This window comes from Chiloscyllium plagiosum, chromosome 23 (genome assembly GCF_004010195.1).
Source record: "Chiloscyllium plagiosum isolate BGI_BamShark_2017 chromosome 23, ASM401019v2, whole genome shotgun sequence".
NCBI classification, from domain to species: Eukaryota; Metazoa; Chordata; class Chondrichthyes; order Orectolobiformes; family Hemiscylliidae; genus Chiloscyllium; species Chiloscyllium plagiosum.
Window position 1 is genome coordinate 29,853,252 of NC_057732.1, and position 23,747 is coordinate 29,876,998.

Below are 23,747 nucleotides of genomic sequence, written 5' to 3' on the forward strand. Positions count from 1 at the left end.
CCACAAGCCCACCAACTCACTAAAACAGCAGCTAATGAACTTGAGAGACCCTATACAGCCAACAAGCAAAACTAATGTCATTTACAAAATACCTTGCAAGAACTGTAACAAACACTACATTAGAAAAAAAAAGAAAACTAGCCACCAGGATACATGGGCATCAACTGGCCACAAAAAGACATGACCCACTCTCACTAGTATCTTTACATACAGATGAGGAAGGACACCACTTTGACTGGGACAACACATCCATCCTAGGACAAGCCAGAGACATGCGCGAAAATTCCTAGAGGCGTGGTATTTCAACCAGAACTCTATCAACAAACACATTGACTTGGATCATTTTTACCATCCCCTGAGAAAAAGAACAGGAAATAGCATCACCACAAGAAATGACATCGCCGACCCAAGGAAACCTAAACAGATAAATAAAAAGCGGGCCACACCACCAGTGCTTTACTGGAGGCTCACTGATGATGTTACCAAGTATGGTCATGAAATGTCTGAAAATGAACCTTCCAGCTCAGGGAGCAAACTTACATCCAACAACTAAAGTTCTACAGCCAAGACTTAAACAGGAAACACTTGTGAGGACACTGTCTCACTTAAAACAAGTGGGTCAAATGCAGGCCTGAGGACTTTTAAAAGTTGCCGAAAGGGCAGCTCCAACTTTTTAAAAGCCTCCTCAAATAAAGGAAAATACAGAATCAATACATTTTTAATATTAAAAAAGACCTAATCTATGTCCAGAGGTCAGTTAATTATACCATATTGCTTCCTGAAATTGGCATGGAAGTGAAAAATGGTATTACAATTCTCTTTTTTGTTATCATTGCAACCTATAGGCACAAGCCTGCAACTTGCAAACCAGATCCAGAAAAAAAATTTAAAAAGCAGACTCACTAACTTTCATCTAGTTAGGATCCACTGTCATCCTTTTCTTGGCAAGAATCATTGCTGAATTGCATGATCACATCTAGATAATGTTTGTCCCATGACTTCTTTCACATTAAATTATGCAAGTCAAGAGCAATGTGGTTAGGCATGAACTGAGTGTCTCATTAATACGGCACATCATTTATCTATACAATGTCATGGAAATCCAATTGGCTTAAATAATTGAACACAAATTGCTTTGCCAGGAGGAAATACGGAGAGCTCAATGACTACCTAAGTAATTAAACTTTCTTCATATGGAAAGCAATGAACAATGAATCAGTGCTTTTTTTTATTATTTTGTCTCATTGGCTGGCCCATAAGCATATCACCATTACCCATCAATGCCTAAAATTTGCTTTTGTGTGATTCTTAATTACAATGTACCTTTCATTTGTTTATTGCAAGCATGTTAACAAAGTCCAAGAGGTAAGTGCAGTGTTACAGCTTGTAGTATACAGTCAGACAGTACATATAGTCAATTTGATACACCACATGGGCACCAGCAGCAAAGATGAAACCTTAATTCTATCCAAGTGATCTATCCCCAATAAATGGACAACACACACTATATGAAAAAGTAGACACAGATGTGAGTGCAAATTTGATCTCTTTTCACATGTTGTACGAAACAAAATAGCAGAATGTTACATAGACCACACATGATAAGCTAACTGTTTACCATGGGTCTGGCATCCCAAGCATTGGCATTACTCATCTTTCATGCCAATGTATTGGAATGGATACTGAAGCCTTTTACATTTTACAGAAGAACCCTCTACCATTTTCTAAATATATGCACAGATCCAATTATCATCATGTTTCATTAGTTAATTCAAACATCAAAAATTCTGAATGCAACATTGACTTTATGCATGATCTGACTAACCTCTACACAGACTGATTTAATTTTATTGGTAACTTTGAAGGCAGTGCATTATTGTATCTGGAAGAGATGCCCAACCCGACACTGACCCTCCATCCAAGTGCCATATTCATGCTCAGGATAAACTAAAACTGAAGGTGCGTCCCATGCTACAAAACAACATTGTTCATAAAGTTAAGCTTCACATTGATGAATTTTGAAGAAAGATGGCACTCAATGTGTATGTTCTGATCCAAGTTGACTAAAAATGCACAAAAATATGTCCACATAGGATTCCTAGCTTGGAATACCCAAATCTCCAGGAATCAAGTATTTTTCAAAGCATGATGCCAAAAGTATTGCTCCATACACTTTCCCCAGAGTCACTGGAACTGACAACTTTTAGAATAGTGGATATTGTTTTCTCAGATTCTCATTTGAATTGTCCATCAACTAGGGTATATTCCAACAACATCTGTTTTATATCATATAAAAGCTACCAAGTTATCTCCATAACACTGGTGATATCGTAGTTCGTGGAAAATCTAAACATGAGTATGACACAAATATTTTTCAGTTCATGGAAGATGCAAGAAAATGAGGATTAGTTTCAACAGCAAAAAATATCAAAATACCCTGAACCAAATCAACTTGCTCAGATTAATATGTTCTTCAAGTGCTATCAAACTGGAAGATATGCGTAAAATGTCTACACCACAAGACAAAGGTGACTTCAAAGATTTTTCTGTTTCTTCAACTTTATTGTCCTCATATATTCTGAATTTTCTGACCAATGTATATCTTTTTCAAGTATTGCTTCGTGCTGACGCACCATATGTGTGGCAGGAATGTCATCAACATATTTTTAAATCTCTTAAATCTTTTTTTCCCTGTAGGTGCATTCATCAATATTGTGATCTCACCAAGCTTACCATGTTGGAAGCAGATGCATTCCTGAAAGACACAAGAAAATGCCAGTTACAGGATGTAAGCCTGTTGTTTGTTTCTAAAGTCCTTCTGAGAGCTCAGGCAAACAATTCCAACATAGAAATGAAAATTCTCACTTTAGTTTAAGGAATAAAAAGATTTAATACATATATGTTCAGCAATCATTCCATTATTCAAACTGATCATAAGCTTTTGGAAATAATTAGTTATAACTCTCACAAGTAAACATCCATGACCACATGACATATTCAACATATTTGGTGTTCCTCAATATATTTCATCGAACAACAGTTCACTCTTCTAAGGCATGTGAAAGAAGTAGTATTTTAAATACATTATTTCATCAACTCACTATCTTCAATCTAATGGTCTCACAGAATTCATTGTTCATACGGTGAAGTTTACAATCATTATGTGCAATGTTAGACAGAGATAGCCATAGTAAATTTTCAAGCTTCTCCTCAAGGCAACGGTTTCCTTTTACTGTCAGCTCTCAAGTTTGGAAGACAGATTTATACAGTTCTTCCATTTTACTACCTGAACAAATATACATGATGCAATGTCAGAAAGAAGGAAGAAAATGGAATAAGGGCACGATCAATTACCATGCAGATAGTTATCCCAACTTCAACCAGAACAAAAAAAAAATCAGCATTTGAGATTTTCACACAAATACATGTGTTTGTCGGAAGATCCTACTACTTTGTGTCCAGTCCTGGACATACAACAATGTCACAAACAATGATCAAATCTATGAACAAACAACATCTCAGTTGTGCAAGATCAACTGTGCATCAAAAAGACAATGACTTTGATACTGAAAATATCATATCAGGCAGTAACCAGACATCCAGAATACATGATACACATTCATCCACAACGACACACCACAGAGTGAAGCTGCACTCATGAGTCAAGGTGATCTAGTTGTATTATACATCTGCCAAAGCGTTTTCTTAATGTAAATAAAAGTAAAGATTTGCATTGTTATATACATTTATCGGAACCCACGGTTTCCTATTCTTCAATGGGGGAAAGGATATTTTTGCATAGATCTCAGAAAGGAATTACACCTTTAAGACAGTTAGATGGAATCACAATGTGACATTCTAATGTAAGAGGTCTCCATCTTAATCTTCATTCAATTAGTCAACAGTTACTGTACTAGCAACTAACAGCTAGTTAGTCATTAGTCATTCAGTTAATATATATAGTGTATATATATATATATAGAGAGAGAGTAATGGCTATCGAATTATGCATATAACTCAGTCTGTGTGTGTGAATTGTATTATATATACACACACACATACATATATCTGAGATGTCATTTAGTGTACTTAGTTGGTAATAAACCCAACTCTTTGCTGTATATGTTACATGGACTAACATACAGAATGCCACACAAAGCACATCATCGTGGCAACAAGTGGGGATATCACTTCCCTCACGTCTCACTTAGAAAAACTGGACTTGAAGGTCAGGTAAGGAAAGAGCATTTTGAAGTATGTTTTGCTTTTTCTGATTTGTTTGGCTATATAACTCAATGGCTTTACTGATTGTTCCTCTGCACTGGTTAGGTGTATTTACTATTGAATCTTTGAATATCCTGAAGTTTTCTTCAATTTTGTGCACAGTTTTTTCAGCGTACGACATTGACTATACATTTTGCCTATTTTTCCTTCTGACACCAAACTTTCTATTTTGCTGCATCAAATTTCATCTATCCGCTCAGATAATTTGCGTAACTCTATCTAGAATCACTGAGTTGTCTCTTGCAATTTGACCGACCCTCCTAGCTTCGAATCACAGTTTAAAATTCAAAATCATATAATCATTCAGCTCAAAAGTAGGCCATTCAGCTTACAGTGTCTCGACATTCAGCTTCAAAGTTTCCATCAATTATGTAAATTAACTATGCAATGTAAGCATTTGAATGTTTAGACTTTCTGATAAAGTTTTCCCATGTTTTAACTAATGTCAAGCCACTAAAAATAACTGAGCGAATTAGATGGCATCCTTCTGCAGGACAATGGACAGCAAGACTCTGTTGCTGATTTAGTGCCATCACAATCTCTTTCGATCCAACCTGGATGGCGCTCTGTTCTTGAAGGTTTTCCTGCAAATACCATTGCCAGGTCTTATGTGGCTGGTCCCACCTTCTTTTACCATCTGCGATGGTATCCATTCTGCTACCTCTTTAACAGAACGTGGGTCTGGCAAGTGACATACTTGTCTTGCCAGTTTCAGTCACCGTTCTGCCATGATGTCTAGCAGACTCCTCCTACCAGTCCATTGTAGCACATCTTTGCTGCCAATATGGTTGCTTTGTCCATCTGATGCACAGGATATTAAATAAATACTCGAACCTATATGACACCCTTGCCGTCCTTTTTCCATATCTTGCCGGCATAGAATTCCAGTTGGTTCTACAATGGACATGTAGCGTCACAGCTTCATAGCCATGTTGACAAGTGTTGGATGCCCAGACCAATGCTGCATTGCCAAAACTTGTAGTTGTTGATCTCTATATCACCCTCCTGGAGATGTTGGTTCCTAGGTAGGTACTAATCCACTAAATATAACTGAGTTAACACTTCCAATAATAAAACTGACAAAGGCCCAGTTGCCATAACTTTGCATGCAAAAATCCATTTGTACACATAAGAAGAGGCATTCTCACCACAGTTTCGTTGAAGCAGTAAAAATGTAACAACTCCAAGGAAATACCAAGCCAAAGTAATTTTGTGAAAAGAGTTCATGTTCTAACCTCATGCAGAGTTGGTTACATGCAGGAATGACATACAACCATTTTTGAAATTGTTGCCAATGATTTTTACATAAAAAAGGCATTTATGTTTCTGTTTGACAGTCATTGCTTTTCCTACCATTTAAAATAAATCTAGGCCTGGATCATAACCACACCAGGACACATTTTAGCCAATTCATCACATTGATTGATTATTTAGATGGCTTTTGATAGAAGTTTATGCTGTATATTAAATAAAAATAGATAGGTGTAATCCAGATCTCACTTAGATTAGGTGATTGAATTCAAACTAAAATTCCATTAGAAACTAAAAAGAAGAACTGAAAATCTAGAAATATGTAACAATTTATTTTAGTATGTCTACCAAAGGCAGGTTTCAAAATTGTGAAGATAGTTTTACATGTAATTTTTTTTTTAAATGTGATGTATCTTGAGACAGATTCTCTCTGGTGCTTTCTTAGAATTCTGGAACAGATATAAGCTGTGTTTGGCCCAGGTAGGTGCTAGTTATGAAAGCTACAATGACAGATAGAGGAAAAACTGGCCGATTTCCATGGGAAATCTGAACTCCATCCAGATTATTTAACAAAGGATAAATGAGACACTGCAGCTTCTAAATCTTGAAAAAGCAAATTGAATGCACCTGAGCCAAGAATAATTTTCTCAACATTTGATTTTATTGTACCCAACAGAATAGCAAGGGGAAAAAATAATCTATATATTTTTAATAAATGATGCTCCACCTTCCTCAAGCTTTAAATGGATTTGTAGACACAGCTGTGTACTCTCCTGCAAAGGGATGCAGTTGGCACTGTACAACCATAAAGAATGGAGCTCAAAGTTAGGCCCCTTACAGTTAATGAGTTCAATTAAGACGAGATTTCAATAATCATTCTGAATCCCCAACTGAATTTGGTCCTCCTAAAACTGTCTCAGTGAGCCTGACTCTCCGAATGCAACAGCAAAAGGGTTGTACGCTTGTTGGACCTGTATACATTTTCGTACATAATAAGGCCCAGTTTTTTTTTTTAAGATTGGTAACAAGAAAATGGTCCTATCCATTCATTTTATTTGCATTTTGTGCTGGGATTTGTGGTTATTTAAGTGCCAACATAATGCAGTTCCTTCTCGGAACTGGGATCTGTGTAAACAGAGCAAGCACTGGCCTGGCTTCTTTCTGAGCTACACTGAGTCTAAACTTGATATTTATAAGGTAGAACAATAAGTTAAAAATCATATACAGCAAGTGCAATAAAAGACATAAATATTACTTGTTGTAACTTTCTTTATGTAACACATTTAACGCAATATACATTTATAAGAAACTTGGGATTAAAAGAATGATGATAGAGAAAGGAAGTTTTCAAAAGTATATTTTGATTCTTTTTAAAATATCCAATAATAAATAAAATGTTTAAAGTTTGAAATTTCACATTTTTAGAAGTACATTTCCCCCATTGTAAGAGAGGTTGTTATGCAATAATTAAGAGTAATGAAGGGCTTATGCCCAAAACGTCGATTCTCCTGCTCCTCAAATGCTGCCTGACCTGCTGTGCTTTTCCAGCCCCACATTCTCGACAGTAATTAAGAGTTTACCATGCCCTTTAATGTTCACTTACATTTGAAGGAGCAAGACAGCCGACCATTTTCGAAAGTGTTGTTTTCTATCACATTACAACCACTAATTACTCAGCTTCTATGTGAATACCTTTTCAAGACATACTGATTAAATGAAGTTTGTGAAGGGCAAGACATCTTGGACTCTATCTCCTAATCTCCACATTTGACCACGCACATGCAGGTTTTGATACTAACTGTTTGATTTATCCTTAATAGCAAAGCACCACTTCTGCAACTGGGGCAAAGTGAAACTTAAAAGAATGTAATGGTATAACTAATTAGGAATAGTTTAAAACTTTATTATTTTCATTGTAACCTACATGCTATTCATATTTTCCTTACAAACATTCCAACTAGATTTTATATGAGCCATATTTGTTACATCGGATTCATTTTTATTGTAATAATACCTCTACAAAAAGGACACTGCTAATGACATTTTTAAAATTAAAATAATTGGCCTTAAAGGTGTGAATTCATAAACTGATTTTAGATTTGAGGCAGTTTGATTTGTCTGAAGTGCATAAAATGTTCTTTGAAGAAATAAACCTGAGCAAATAGGCAGGAATCATTTTGTAGGAAATGTCAATTATTGGCAAACACACTGCATATGCAAACAGCTATGGCACAGAGTCTTAAGGCAGTACTCCTTGCCAAAGTCCATAGAGGCTCCTATCAATCAGGGGGTCATGGCACAGTAAGTTAAGGGAAATTTTTGATACCAGATCAGTGGACTGGCCATGGTCAGTTGTGTGGTCATGTGTTCTTGCTTAAGGGATCTGTATCTCTCCAGTCCAGGATGTGGATGACAGTCAGACCTGTGGCTTCATTGAGAACAGTCCAAGGGTCTAGTAAATATAGAGGCATAGTCAGGAGTCTGGTTCTCCTCATGTGGGGCAGCTAGTTAAATGTCTCAAGTGAGTGGGCCACAGATATTCCATCAGGTCGGTCCAAGGAAAGTAGGGGACAGACAGTGATGGCCACTGTCACTGGAAGGAGATGTGGAAATTTATTTGTAAGATTGGGGATGCCAGCTGGGCCAATGGGTGTGACAATTGTCAAGGGTGCAACTGTATTTATAAGTTGCATGAATGGGAACTCGGCATTTCAGGAAAGGAAATTGTACATGGTGAGGAGCACCCTGGCTTCAGGGGGGCTGGGGCAATAATACATGACCTGTGAGATACGATGCTCCAAGACCCAATGATCTAGGCCTTTAAGAGGGCAAGAATGCACTGCCTAGAATTCAGATCTTGGGTCTCCCTAATCCCTGGTGATCATAATGCATTGGCCACCTGTCTGCTGTACAGCTCCCTGTCCCAGGCATTGCTGACCATGTGGTCCAACACCAACACTTCGGCACACAGAAGCCAGGGAAACAGTACGGATATTTCACCAAGAAGGCCAATGGTGTCAGCAGAACCCATTGCTCTACGAATGCCTTTTCGATCTTACTTGCACATGCTGAGCAGGTTTTCAACACAGATATCAATTTATGGGTACATCCTAATTGGTCAAGTTGTTAGGTATCATGGTGGCACAATGATATTCGGGGCTAGACAGAGACTCAGACAGACAGATATATTACAAGACCATTGACATTCATGGACATGTGAGGCTCTATATACAGTAAGTTGTCACCCGTGCTAACAATAAGTCCTCAAAAGTTTTTTTTTGTTCTTTCCCTCACATGATATATTACAGTTGTTCCAGATTCCACAGCTGGACTGGAGGGAGCCAGAGGCAAGCGCACACTCCTCAGTTATAACTTCCAAGAGTTGGACAGGGACAAGCAGAATGGAAATGAAGGGTCTGGCTACCTCTGGATGGCCTGAGAGGAGACTTCTGATGGGTGCCCCCTGGCATTGCACTGTTTCCTTGTGAGAAAGGGCACCTGGAGGTTCTCCATGCATCTGTCACTATGTCTTTGGTCATGAGGAATAGTGGCTGGAGTACGGAAGGTAGACCTGTGTGCCTATCCTGTCGATTGAGAGTGCTTGAGCTGCTTCTCCATGGCAGCCACCAAATTGTCCACAGAGGCAGCCAAGTGACGGTATGCTTGAGGCAGTTGTATCCCAAGGGCATAGCGATACTCCTGCAGCTCCTGAGCAATGAAGGCCATTGCTTCTCACATACCTGTCTGTTGCTCCTGTTCCTCCTTGTGGATGAAGTCCTTGATTGCGAACACCACAGGGTCCTCTCCCGCCTGGGGCTGAGCAGATGCCTTGCCTCTGGCAGTCCTCCAAGTGCCAGTGGCCTGTTGCATTCTTTGCTTAGCCTGTCCCAGGATAGATGTGTTGTCCCAGTCGAAGACATGCCAGAGAATTCCTAGAGGTCTGGCACTCCAACCACAACACCATAAACAAACACATAGATCTAGATACCATCAACCCCTCAGAAAATGAACAGGAAATGACATCACCACAAACCCCAGGAACCCCATCCAGGACAAACATATAAATAGAAAGCAGGAGACAGCAGCTTCACTTCACTTGGAGGTCGCCACTGATGATGTTACCTAGCCAGGTAATGAAACGTCTGGATATCAAACTTACAGCTCAGCGAGCAAACCTACACCCCTTAATTTGTAGTATTTATTATTGTTATAAAATCATTTTGTAGCATTATAATGTTACATATACAAAGGGAGAGGAAATCTTGTAGCTCTGTGAGAGTGAAACAGAAGCTCCAATTATGAATTTCACCCTAGGACTAGATAACCAAGGAAGGTATGTTCATAACAGGGCCAAACAGGTCAAATATCAAGGTGACAAATCCTTTCAACGCACACAAAAGGCAGATGGTAAGAATTGCTTTGTCTTGTAGAGCCTCTGCTATTACTATCTATAGCTCCAAACTACATCTGCATGTTAAAAAGTACACATTGCCCACTGCCACTTGGGTTTCATGAGTGAACTGTAGCACACCACCACCATACAAAGGAACAGAATACATGAATAACCAAATAGCATAGTTGATCTCCATAGAAACAACAAAGGAAAGCAAATGTTCCCATGACTAAGTTTTGTTTTGATACAGTAATGCATTATTTGTTAATAGATTTAGAAAATATTCAAACTTCACTTACAATTGACAAATAGAAGCTTTAGCAGCTTGAACAGAGGAGAAAGGATGCAGATTTCAAGCTTTTTACAAAACTTATGCCGACATCTGCAGGTTTGAGATTGAATGCTGTTTGGAATAATAAAAAGGATGTTCATGAACTGAATTTATATTTTTGACAGCCCATACTGTTCCAGTCATCAGATATGAAGCTCTCTGAGTGTGGTTTGACATACGCAGAGGTTAGTTCCTTAAATCTGCTTGACAATTAACCATAAACATTACTCAGAACGGTTAGATGTGGAGGAAACAAATTGGCACCTAAGCTAGTTAGTTTTCTGTTCACATTACATGGGTTAAAAACAATGTTTAAAATGTTCCCAGCTAGTTAGACATGGAATGCTTTTTAATTTCATTTCAAATCCTTTGAACTTGAATATCAACAGGTACAAAACTGAAACAAGAAACAACAAAAACTGTCTTGGAGCAAAACAATTTTGATACTGTTGATCCGAATTTCAATAACACAACCTTCTCAAGTTTGTTTCACACTTTTGGCTAAGTATGATTAAAGTGGCTTTGTGTTTAATTTGTATCACATGTTTTACATCAATATTTGCTGAAAGCACTTCAAATCAATGCAATAACAACTTGCTAAAATAAATCACTTACAATATATTAGTTATATGTGGATTGTTGTTTTAATTTGCTGAGTGTCAAAAATCTAACTCAGTAAATTCTTCGTGGCGCAGAAAATGGCTGAAACCCATTATAGATCTCTGCAGTTGTGATGCTTCCTTGAGAAATCTAAGAAATGTTCGATAACGTTCATGGTTTATTTATATCCGAAGTTTATGATGCAAGGCAAAGTTAACTCAATCAAATAGGCCTGGAACAAATAATAGACAGCATGTTGCTCTATTGACAACATTTGTTTTCCTGTGGGAGTTGGTAATCATTAACAATTTGCTGGATAGTTTAACTAAGGAAGTACTGACTTATGCTTAATCGATTCAACAACAGAATTATTATTTTCTTAATAATGTCCGGAAATAAGTTAGGCTAAGTTCTTACAAATAATTATCTTGTAAAGAATGTACAGGGCACAAAAATGAAAAAGATGTCAGTTTTCTCCTACACTTAGCAGCCTGAATGAATGAGATGACAGCAGTGTTCAAATCCAGTACTGTGTACGGCAAAAATGTAGTTGGATTATTAAAGAACAAGAAAGAAAGCAAAACAAAATGCATCAGAAAACAAGGAAAATTAATATTTTGTGTATGGAAGGTTTTGTTGAAGAATTAAGCATGTTCCACTATGTCCAACAAACTTATCAAAGGAAAGACGTCATAATTTTATATGTTGATGTTAGTGTGGGCTTATAAATACTGGGCAGGAGTTACGTTATACAATTTCCAATTTTAGTCTTTCCCTCAATCATTATGCAAGACGAGGTTAAAATCCCTCAATCTTCCATTAAGATCTACAACGTCTTAAGCAAAAATGATTTAATGCTCATCTTCCCTGAACAAAAATATATGTTGATATATTTTAGAAATTGAATAATGGTTGAATTGCTAAATAGGTAACCTTACCATTGTGATACTCCTTGCATAGTTTGCCTCTTTTTAAATTAAAACTCATTGATGGACATTACTTTATCCCAAAGTCATGAAACCAAAATACGGAATCTGCCCCATTTTAGACAGGCCTAATTAATAAAAGTCTGAACCGTGAAAAAAATCAGGAAAATTTTCAAATCTATTAACATTATTTACATCTGAATGACACACCAGTGCCCGTTTGTTGTACAAGACCTTAAATATACAGTCAAATATTGCATCTTACTTCTCCAGGTCACCAAAGCACAGTCAGAGCCTCAGAAAATCACAGGTCTGGCTGAATATATGCAATTCGTTTGTGTCATCTTATTATCCTGTATAGTAAAGGATACTGCTCTTTCTGTCAATAGAAACTGATGCGACTCACTCTGTCATATTTCCAGTTTACAGCACTGAAAATTGTAGTGAACGTAACAAAACAATAATAATTTTTAAGCTCACCAAAGCCGAACAACAATTCTAGAATCTTGTACAATTCACCATATTGGGTTGGATTAAATGCCTTAAGAAAACAATTAACTACAATGACCAAGTTTATTTGAGGACATTGAACTAAGTATAATATGTTGAATTGAATTGAATTGAATTTATTGTCATGTGTACCGAGCTACAGTGAAAAGCTTTGCCTTGCGAACAATACAAGCAGATCACAGAGTTAAATAGCATAGATAAGTAAATAATAGGTAAGCAACAGCAAAAACCAAAACACAGATTCAGGCGAATGTGAAGAGTTTGTGAGTCCATTCAGTATTCTAACAACAGTAGGGTCGAAACTGTTTCAAAACCAGCTGGTGCGTGTGTTCAGGCTTCTGTACCTTCTCCCCAATGATAAAGGTTGTAGAAAAACATTGCCAGGGTGGGATGGATCTTTGAGAATGCTGGCGACCTTTCCTTGACAGTGTGCCTGGGAGATGGATTCTATAGATGGGAGGTTGGCCTTTGTAATTGTCGGGGCCGAGTTCACCACTCTCTGTAGCCGCCTCTAATCTTGAATGGTACAGTTGCCATACCAGGTAGTGATACATCCAGACCAAATGCTCTCGATGGCGCACCCATAAAAGTTGGCAAGGTATTTGTCATCATGCCAAATTTTCTCAGCTGCCTGAGGAAGAAGAGATGTTGTTGGGCCTTTGTAACCAGTGCGTCCACATGAAGGATCCAAGAAAACTTGTTGTGGATGACCACTCCCAGAAGTTTGACACTCTCCACTCGTTCCACTTCTGTGCTGTTAATGTGTGTGTGGGGGGGGCATGGGTAGGGGAGCCAGAAGTCAATAAGGAGTTCCTTGGTTTTGTTGGCATTGAGAGCTAGGTTGTTCTCAGAGCACCATTCTTCCAGGTCTTCCACCTCCCATCTGTAGTCTGTTACATTGCCATCTGAGATTTGACCGACTATGCTGGTGTCATCAGCAAACTTGTAAATGGCATTAGTCTGGTATATGGCGATACAGTCATGGGTATAGAGTGAGTACAGTAGGGAATGAGTATGCACCCTGGAGGGCTTTAGTGTTGAGTGTTATTGAGGATGAAAATTGTCCCTAGTCTTCACTGATTGTGGCCTGTGGGTGAGGAAACTGAGGATCCAGTTGCAGAGAGTGGGTCTGAGTCTGAGATCACTAAGTTTAGTAATCAGTCTGAGGGAATAATAGTGTTGAAGGCTGAACTGTCGTCAATGATTAGAATTCTTACATAGCTATTCTTGGTGTCAAGATGTTCTTGGCAGAAGTGAAGGGCAAGTGATATGGCATCGGACTTGGATCTGTTGGTCCGATAGGCAAATTGGAGTGGGTCAAGAGTAGTGGGGTGGCTGGAGTTGATTAATGCCATGACCAGCCTTTCAAAGCACTTCATGACCACCAAAGTTAGGGCCAGTGGGCAGTAGTCATTGAGACATGTACCCCCTATTATTAAGCTATAATTTGGAGATGTAGGTGTCGGACTTGGATGTACAAAGTTAAAAAACCCACAACACCAGGATATAGTCCAACAGGTTTATTTGGAAGTACTAGCAACCACTTGATGAAGGAGCAACGCTTTGAAAGTAAGTGCTTCCAAATAAACCTGTTGGACTGTCACCCGTTATTGTGTGGTTTTTGTTTTAAACTTTGTTTAACTAATAATTCGTCCATAATATTTACTTTGTAAGCAAACCATTCTTTTTATAGCACAGAAACATTCATAGCATCATGGTTTCCACAAGACATAAGACCATAACACATTGAAGCAGAATTTAGGCCATTCAGCCCATCAAGTCTGCTCTGCTATTCAATAACGGCTGATAGGTTTCTCCCACTTTCTCCCCATAACCTTTGATCTCCTTGATACTCAAGAAACTATCCATCTCAGTCTTAAATATACTCAATGACCTGGCGTCCTCGGCCTTCTATGGCAATGAGTTCCATAGGTTCACCACCCTCTGGCTGAAGACGTTTCTCCTCATCTCCGTTGTAAAAGTCTTCCCTTTGCTCTCAGGCTGTGCCCATGGATCCTCATCTCTCCTTCCAAGGAAACATCCTCCCAACATCCACACGGTCCAGGCCTTTCAGTATTCTAGGAAAAACTGAGGACTACAGGTGCTGGAGATCAAAGTTAAGAGTGTATTGCTCGAAAAGCACAGAAGGGCAGGCAGCATCCGAGCAGCAGGAGAATCGATGTTTCAGGCATAAGCCCTTCATCAGGAATGAGAACTGTGGGTCGGGGCTGAGAGATAAATGGGAGGGGGTGGGATTGGGGGGAAGGAAGAAAGCGATAGGTGGATGAAGGTGAGGGAGAAAGTGATAGGTCAGAGGGGGAAATGATGGACAGGTCCAGAGGCCGGTGCTGAGTTGAATGTTTGGGACTGGGATAATGTGGACGGAGGGAAAAGCTGTTGAAATCCACATTTATCCCATGTGGTTGCAGGGTCTCAAGGTGGAATATGAGGAATTCCTACTCCAGGCGTTGGGTGGTCACGGTTTGGTAGTGGATGTGGCCCTAGACCCACATGTCATTGACAGAGTGGGAGGGGGAGTTGAAGTGTTCAGCCACGGGGCGGTTGGGTTGGTGGGTACAGGTATCCCAGAGATGTTCTCTGAAATGATCCACAATAAGGTGTCTTGTCTCCCCGTTGTACAGGAGACCACATTGGGTGCAACGGATGCAGTAGATAACATTGGTAGAGGTACAGGTAAATTTCTGACAGATGTGGAAGGATCCCTTGGGGCCTTGGATGGAGGTGAGGGGAGTGGTCTGGGTACAGGCTTTGCACTTCCTGTGGTGGCAGGGAAAGGTGCCAGGAGTGGGGTGTGGGCTGGTGGGGAGTGTGGACCTGACGAGGGAGTCACAGAGGGAATGGTCATTCTGGAACGCTGATAGGGGTAGGGAGGGAAATATATCTTTGGTGTTGGGGTCCATTTGGAGGTGGTGGAAGTGGAGGAGCATGATGTGATGTATGTGGAGGTTAGTGGGGTGGAAGTTGAGGACAGGGAGTTCTATCCTTGTTGCACTGGGAGGGGTGGGGTTCAAGGGTCGTGGTCCATGAAGTGGAGGCAATGCGCTGGAGGGCATCGTCAATCATGTGGGAAGGGAAGTTGCAATCGTGGAAGAAGGAGGACATCTGGGACTTTCTGAGGTGGAATAGGTCATCCTGGGAACATTCAGTATTGTGTATGTTTCAATTAGATATCCCCTCATCCTTCTGAACTCTATCGAGTATAGACCCAGAGTCCTCAAACATTCCTCATGTGTTAAGCTTTTCATTCCTGGGACCATTCCCCTGAATCACTCTGAACATGCTCCAGGGCCAATACATCTTTCCTGAGATGGAACCCAAAACTGCACACAATACTGCAAACAGATGTGGTCTGACCAGAGCCTTATAGAGCATCAGAAATACATCCCTGCTTTTATTTTCAAGTTGTCTCAAAATAAATGCCATCAATGCATTTGCCTTCCTAACTACTGACTCAACCTGCAAGTTTACCTTGAGAGAATCTTGGACTAGAACTCCCAAGTCTCTTTGAACTTCAGACTTTTGAATTATCTCTCCATTTAGAAAATAGTCAATTCCTCTATTCTTCCTACCAAAGTACATGACCTCACACTTTCCCACGTTGTATTCCATCTCCACTTCTTTGCCCACTCTCCTAACCTGTCCAAATCCTTCTGTAGCCTCCCTGCCTCCTCAGTGCTACCTGTTCCTCTACCTATCTTTGTATCATCTGCAAACCTAGCCAGAATGCCCTCAGTTCCTTCATCTAGATCGTTAATGTTTGACTTCTTTCATCTAGATTGTTAATGTATAAATGTTGCATTAGCCAATTGGTCTGGAAATTATTCACGTGATTCGAATTCTGTGATGCTCCAATGCAAATAATCTCAGTAAATAGTTTCAAAATGAAAAGCTGATATAGTCATGCCAGGAAGCCATCTATTATTGTATGACGCAACTTTTTTTTAGATTTACGGCGTGAATATGTCTTCACGCTTCTTGACATTATTTCTATAACCTTTGACAATGGCCCATGTTTGTCTTTTTAAATGGATCTGTAGGAGAGAAACTTTTTTCAGATTTCCTTGCACCTGCTAAAGGAAATTGTGAAATTATTCGAGTTTCTTTGTATTTTGTTCAGGGCTGTTTTGTTTCTGTAGCATCCAGGCAATCTGAGCATGTTTGTAATGAAGCTTATTTCCTTACATCTGGCACAACTGACCAGCTGCCTAACGTAAGACATAACAAGATTTCAGACCCAGCTGTGATCTCATGAGAAATTCAAAGGCGTGGCACTCAATTTTTCTGACTGTGATCCAAAAAAAAACTCCCTTCCAGGGATGTTTTAGAAATTTGGGGTTTTTTTTCAGTGTCAGAGATTGGGTCACTATTAAAGAAGAAAGGAGAAAATTGGAAATCAACATCAGAGTGGAGAACAGCAAAGGTGCCAGTGAGCATATTTGGAAAACGTGGAGAAGTAGAGTCTCTGCAAGATCTGTTTGCTAAATTGGGAGCAAGACACAAACCGGGAGGTCCACACTTACAACATCATTTCAGATGCAATAAAAAAAATTCACAGAACTATTTTCATATTCATTTCAAAGCATCACTGAAATGGCTCACAGTCGTCCCCTCATAGAGATATGAGGTCCAGTGTAAAACCTCTGATTTACTGCATGAGGAAAGCCTGTAATGAGTACTTAGAAGTTAAAGAAAACCTTTCACAAAATTCTGTGCAAAAGCATGTTACTTACTTTTGAAAACTGCACTAAACTTATTTGGAAGGAACAAATACATAGGCGATTGAATCTTACTATATTTTGGTGATGTGATATTTTTGTTGGGTTTCATGGAGGGTTCCTCTCCATAAGGCCGTGTGAGTTTTCTCACACTATTGTCATAAACCTGTCTCATTAATTACTTACTGCCTCCCTACAGCACTCCACACATCTGAATCTTATCTGTATCTCCCACTGACAGGAATCAGAAGAACTTGTCATTGGCTGAATGTCGCACAATAGACCAACTTCTTTGCAGCTAATACCATTTTCAGCTGTCCGTTATGCACCTGGACAAGTGCTTGCATTCTGTGGCTGCCCTACACACAATTTGGTGGATATGATGGCAGACAAAGGGAAACCGGTGCCATTCTTTATCGAAAGGGACCTTTACAACCTGGTGCCTAGAGTGGTGCAAAGGAGGGATGTTCCCTTTTGCCAGGACTGTCAGATGAGACCACACCCTGCCAGCCTGAGGTTGTCACCCAGATCATTGATGTCTCCACAGATTGGAAAATGTCCAGCAGGGCAGATAGAAGGTCAATGCCCATCTCCCCTCTGCCAACTTAAGTGCCACCATATTTTCTCTGCCACCTCACATTCGCTCTATACCCACCTCCCACCAAAGTTCACTCTCACCATCACGTGACAACTTTCCTCACTTGTTCTAACCCTAGCCAACACCCTCAGACCACTAATCGTGCTTGGCCTTTGCACTGTCCACTGACTTACTCAGAACACCACCACTTTCCCCCACCTACACCAACACTAACAAATGTGCCATCCAATGTCATCTCTCTCAATCCTTCCCGTTCTCTCTCATTACAGGAGGAAAAGGGCCTTCTATAGAACCAAAAGGATGAAGACAGCTTCCCATCACTTGCCCCCTTACCCTTGGTCCTCACTGGCAAGGATAGGGATAGGTTCTGCAGAGACATGCATGTCTCAGTAACTAATTAAAAAGTCATTCTTCATTGTCATGCAACTCTCAGATTAACCCCACAGTCAATGTACTTCTTGCAGCATGTCCACATTGGTTGTGGTCAAAAGTATTGCCTATAAGGTGCCTCCATCACCTCTGAGGAAGGGAGCATGATATCTCAGAGAAAGTACTAACAAGGCTGGCCCCACCAACTCAGATACAAACACATTGATGGGTATTTTATCTCAATCAGAGTGGGGAACACCTGCTGGAAAGTACTTCACCTCCATAGCTGGTCAGGAAGAAAAGTCACTGGCATTTGAAGGGCAGATGAAGGCAGCACCTGCTCAGCTCCCAACATACAGCAGTGGCAAATCAGGGACTTTATGCAAATGCACAGATAGATGCAGGAGCAATAGGCAGGTATGTTGGACGGCAGTGGCTATGAATTGGTGTCTGCCACAGCTCTCAGTCCATTGGATATCTGCACAGACCTGGCCTCATTGTTCAAACCATTGGTATTAACAGAAAGGCAATAAGGACAAGGGATCTTGACCTCAGTCTAGCTGCCTTTTGTTCACAAGGAGAAAGGGTGGTGCCAGAAAGCAGCCAGCAGAGACAGAACCACATTCAGATCCACACCTCCCACCCCCCAACCCCCCAGGCCATCCCCTAATAAGTTTTCTCTGAGGCCCCTGTAGAGATGGCCAGGCCTTTCATCTCCACCCTGCCTGCTACTTGCTGCCCTGTGTGAGGCCAGGCCAAGGAGAGTGCTCATGCCTCTGGCACAGACACCCTCAATACGTCTAGGCCCTCCAGCCATGAATGTCCCCAGTGTCAGCTGATCAAAGCTCCAAGCCCAGGGGGTTTCACTGTGGAGCAGGCTGCCTGCAGCACAGCACTGAGACATATTGGGGGGAACAGAAGGGACAAGACCTTCTGGAAGTATGTTGATGGCACCGGTGACACTCAATTGTAAAGAAGTTCTATTTATAAATATACATGTTTAATTCTGATTATCCTCTCTTTTTATGCGAGTGGCTGTGGAGTTGCAAGTTTAATCTTTGAAAGTACTGAGGTCACCAATCCTCATCCCTGGACTATGCATCAAGAAGTGAGGTCAACGGCTGCTGCAATGTGAGCAGGCAATGGGTAAATCACTGATGCCTGCAACTTTAGTAACATGGCTCCACCTTTCCAGGGGCATTGCCGTTGCATTAGTGGTTTTCAATCATTAGCCGACATGAAATGATGAGGATCACTCAGCTCAAGGAGTTACTGCACACAGTTGGCCAATCCCTAAAGGTTATAAGTAATGCTGAGCTTGCTCATGTCTTGCCCCTTCACTGTATGGGTGTGTGTCTAGTGAGGTCGCCCTTTTTTGGGGCCTGACATGGCTATAGGTTGCAGGCTTCTCACTTCCAACTGGTAGCACTTACACCACCCACTGCTGTTGTGGTCACAGGCATTTTCATTTCCATTGTGCATTTGTGATTTATTACAAGCAGATAGAAGGCAACAGCAGCCACTCCTGAGACCATGAGTTCCAGGCCTTGCTTTCATATGCACCCCAAACATCAACATTTCCTTGTTGGTATCCCTGGCCATCAATCCTACAGGTACCCTACCTCCTCAAGAACTCCCCCAACTCATGTGTCTGAGTCTGCAACTGGCTACCTTTGCCCAACCAACCTTTGGCAAATGAAGTGAAGATGTCACACCTTGTAGCTCATTGACTTTCCCAGGAAGGCAGGGTGCTGTTCACTGTTGATGACCTCCCATCTCACGTAACACCTTATTCTCCTCTGCTCCATCATCTGCTGCCTCATATATTGATTTGCCACCCATTTCACTATGGTAATTCCCTCAACATTCCTCCTCCACTTCATTTCATTTCATTAAGTACCCCAGCTTCTCTCCCACAGCACCAGACCCTGATAATCCCTTCCCTCTTGTTGTTAAGTGGACAGACCATTCAAGTTGTCTGTGACCCTTCAGTACTTTGGCCAGACAATCCTGAACAATATATGCTCAGAACCCTGACTGATTTCTGTACAGCACCATGACCAGTGCTCCCAGCATTCCCTGTGTTGCCTGCATTGGACTAAGAAGACTGACTGTGACTCACTCCCTGGACTGTTAAAGCCCCAACTGGATGCTTGGCCCCATCCCTGCACTGAACTGGAGGTGGTCCTTGATGTATTGCTCTGGAACCTCGTGACCAATGAATGGCTCCCTGGACAAAAGTGAGGACTCTTCCCTCAGACTTTGAGACTCGTTCAACTGTTTGCAGCACATGCACTGTGTTTGGGACATAAGATGCTGAAAAATAGTGCAGGAGCAGATTGACATAACAAAACGCCATACAGGAATATGTCCACCGTGTTGACTGCTTTCTACAATAACCATCACAAGATGTCTGAATTTGTGTCAGTGCTAAACAGAAAGGTAATACTCTTCTAAAGAAAAGTCATCCTGTACTCAAAATGTTAACTCAGTCCACAGATGCTGGTGAACTTGCTGAGTTTCTCCAACATTCTTCAGATTTTCCAGTACGTGCAGGGTTTTGCTTTAATTTTGCAGGGTTTTGCTTTTGTTTGTATCCCTCACATTTGGACGCTTCATATGTTTTACATGTACGTTTGCACAGTTACAAATATCTTTAACCTTTCCTCTGTATATGTTTAACTTATGCAATTGACCTTTGAAAGACACTCACGAACAGACCCAGGAGCTCAACCAAAAAAAGGACTAACTTCACACACAGCAGGTTTGGGGGCTGCCATTTTTAATTTCAATTACGCATTTTCAATTTGGATGAAGATGGAAGCCAACACAATGTTGCCTTTCACAAAGTGACTCAGAGTCAACCTGGTAATCTCACTAAAACATCATGTTTCTTTTCTCCTTGCATTCCCTGATAAGCCCATCAGTCCTGAGCTTCCATGTTCCCACCCAACTCTTTAATATATAACCTTCATCTCTCAACATCACCTCCTGAGCCTAGAGCCCACATCTTAGCCGCACCAATCTATGTGCTGCAATGTCAACTCTCCCTCCACTCCCACCGTCATGGCCAGGGTAACGGTGGTGACAATCAATGACTCCCCACCTTCCACAGTAACCCATGTCTTCAAATGTGCAATGTCTCCCATTTTTATATGTTATGGTGCTCTCTGTCACAATTATGGTCCCCTCTGGGGCCCAGCATGCTGCCTCCAATCCTTAAAAGTGGCTTCCTCATGAATTATTTAGAGTCAAAATGTTAGCTTGCTCTGTCTCCATGGATGCTGTCTGAACCGCTGTGATCTCCAGCATTTGTGGTATTCAGTGCAGATTCCAAAATCTGCAGAAACTTGCTTCAACCCTACCACAGTGCTGGCCATTGATAACATCCCCTTAACTTCCTTGAATTGAGCCCCCCAGGACTGAACATGTTACATGTCCCTGACTGACTCGGAATGACCGCCCTAGCTGCTGAGTGATCAGACTCCTGACTAATTTCTGTGCAGCTCTCCAACTGACCAGCTGCTAATTCCAGCACTAGTGGCTGTGGACCTGCAGGACTGATTGGGGCCCAATCCCCAACCTGAAATGATAGGGAATCACTGACCCTTATCATCCCTAGCACCCAACCAACCGTTGCCAACTTCTGAACTGAGAGCAAACACTGGCCTTGATTAAATGGTTGACAATAGTCCCCTTGTACTTGGGCTGCTCTCTTTAGATATTTAAATGTTGCCATTTGGAAGAAACACATGCAATGTGCTTACTGCATTAGCTGCTGCAGGTTTGACATTGACATCGCATAGTGCTACATTGCAGCATGTTGACCCCTTTGACTAATCACTGTTGACAACTATAACAAGCTGTTTGGCTTTTTGCCTGCGCTAAAAGGTGAAATAAGACAGAAATACGGTTAGCTTGTAAGGTTTAAATGAGGCAGCAAAACACAGAAGAGAAGCCAAAGCAAAAATGCATAGACCATTCAAGTAGGTGAGAAGTGAAGAGTTTCAGATGCACCTTGCTCTGATGAATAAGATGGTCTCCGTGATGCATGGGATGATAATGAAAGGTGTCAGTAGCTCCAAAGTGCACCATTAAGATGGGTGACTGTATGCTAAGTGAGTAGAAGATGGTCTGTTATGATGAAGTGAGGCAGATACATTCCTAATGTCAACCTTCATGGGCAGAGGATGCAAGTGGTCACAGCTCATGGAGTGGAACCTGACATGGTGGGGACTGCTGATTAGGAAGAAGGGCTGCAGGAGCCAGCAGCTAGCTGTAGCTGCCAGGTACCTGCTCCAACTTTCCTGTCAGCAATTTCACCTTCTAGTTTCTCTCCAGTCTGTGGGAGTATAGGAAATGTCATATAAATAAGGCAAGAAAGAGTTATAATTAGATAAAACACATGAAAATAAGCATCTCACCACTCACTCATAAGATTCTCATCTCACTGTTCAAAGTTTGAGTGAAAAGTTTGATTGTTTATTTCTTGACATCGAGAAACTAATTTTTCTGATCGTGCCATGTTTTCCCAATGTCTCACCATTCCCACGTCATTGAAGACTTGGGAAAATTCAGCTCAACATTTCAGGTTCATCAGAACTTGGAGCAGTTAGAAAGGATTTTGTTTTAAGCAAGTGAAAGAGGGAGGGTGCAGAAAGACCAAAAAGAGTCATAGAGATGTACAGCAAATGATAGGGTGGGAGAAAGGAGAGATTAAATGATAAAAGAGTGCAGGACAAAGGAAGTGGTAGTGGGGTAAAGAAACAAAAGATGAGTCTGGAGTTAGTGGTAATGACAGAACGATGAACTGCTGTCATAAAATCAAAAAGAAGAGAAAAATGAAAGTAACACTCTAACCTGCAAAGATAAAGGAAGCAAAATGGGACGAGAGAGTCTAAGTTTATTGAATTCGGTGTTGGACCCAGAAGGTTGATAGGTGCCTAATGGAAAGGTATTCCATTGAGCTTCATTGATACACTGTAGAAAGCCAAGGACAAAAGCTCAGCATGACCGTAAGCTGGAAAATTAAGCAACTGAAGCTCAGGATTGTATTTAGACTGAAAGTAGTTTTCCTCAAAGCAGTCACCTATTCTGCAATTGTTCTCCCCAGTGTCAACCCTACCAAAACAGTGCCAAACACAAATGTAAAGAAGGCTCAAAGCCAGATCATCATATTTAAAATTCCTTCAACCCACCTTCTTGGAATGGATGAATTGCATCCCTACCTTCCAACCAAAGTTGAAGCTGGAAATTAACGTATTGTCTGTGTGTTTGGGTAAGGAACCGAGCTGTTCAGACTGTCTAACACCCCCATTTATGTTAGTTTTTTACTCGACTGAACCTCAGTTCTCCTTCACCTACCATTAAAATTTTACTTAAAGTAATAGACTGATTTACCTTTTCTCATTTCCCGAACTGCCTTGGTTGGCTTGCATGGTTCTATGCTGTAACATTGTATTCATAGCACAAAAAAGGTTCATGCCAATATTTATACTCCTCATAAACCTTACACCATACTTTATCTCACCCTGACATTGTTTATGTCTCCCTCATTTACTTATCGAACTTCCTCTTAAACATATATGTTTTCACTTCAACTATTCCACATGATATCAAGTTTCATATCTAACTATTATCTCTCAAACATATTCTTTCTAGGATGAAAGTTTGTTAGCCTTGCCTCCTATGGGTGGCATGTGGCTCAGTGGTTAGCACTGCTGCCTCACAGCACCAAGGACCTGGGTTT

General features: G+C 40.8%; 1 long non-coding RNA gene across 1 annotated transcript in view; it reads right to left on the minus strand.

Moving 5' to 3' along the window:
* Positions 1 to 1,044: 1,044 nt before the first annotated feature.
* The window catches only part of LOC122561726, a 96,547-nt gene continuing 73,844 nt past the window's right edge, over positions 1,045 to 23,747 (minus strand). The window contains exon 6 of the long non-coding RNA XR_006315092.1: positions 1,045 to 2,755. This is a non-coding gene — a long non-coding RNA (uncharacterized LOC122561726). The remainder of the gene's footprint in view (positions 2,756 to 23,747) is intronic.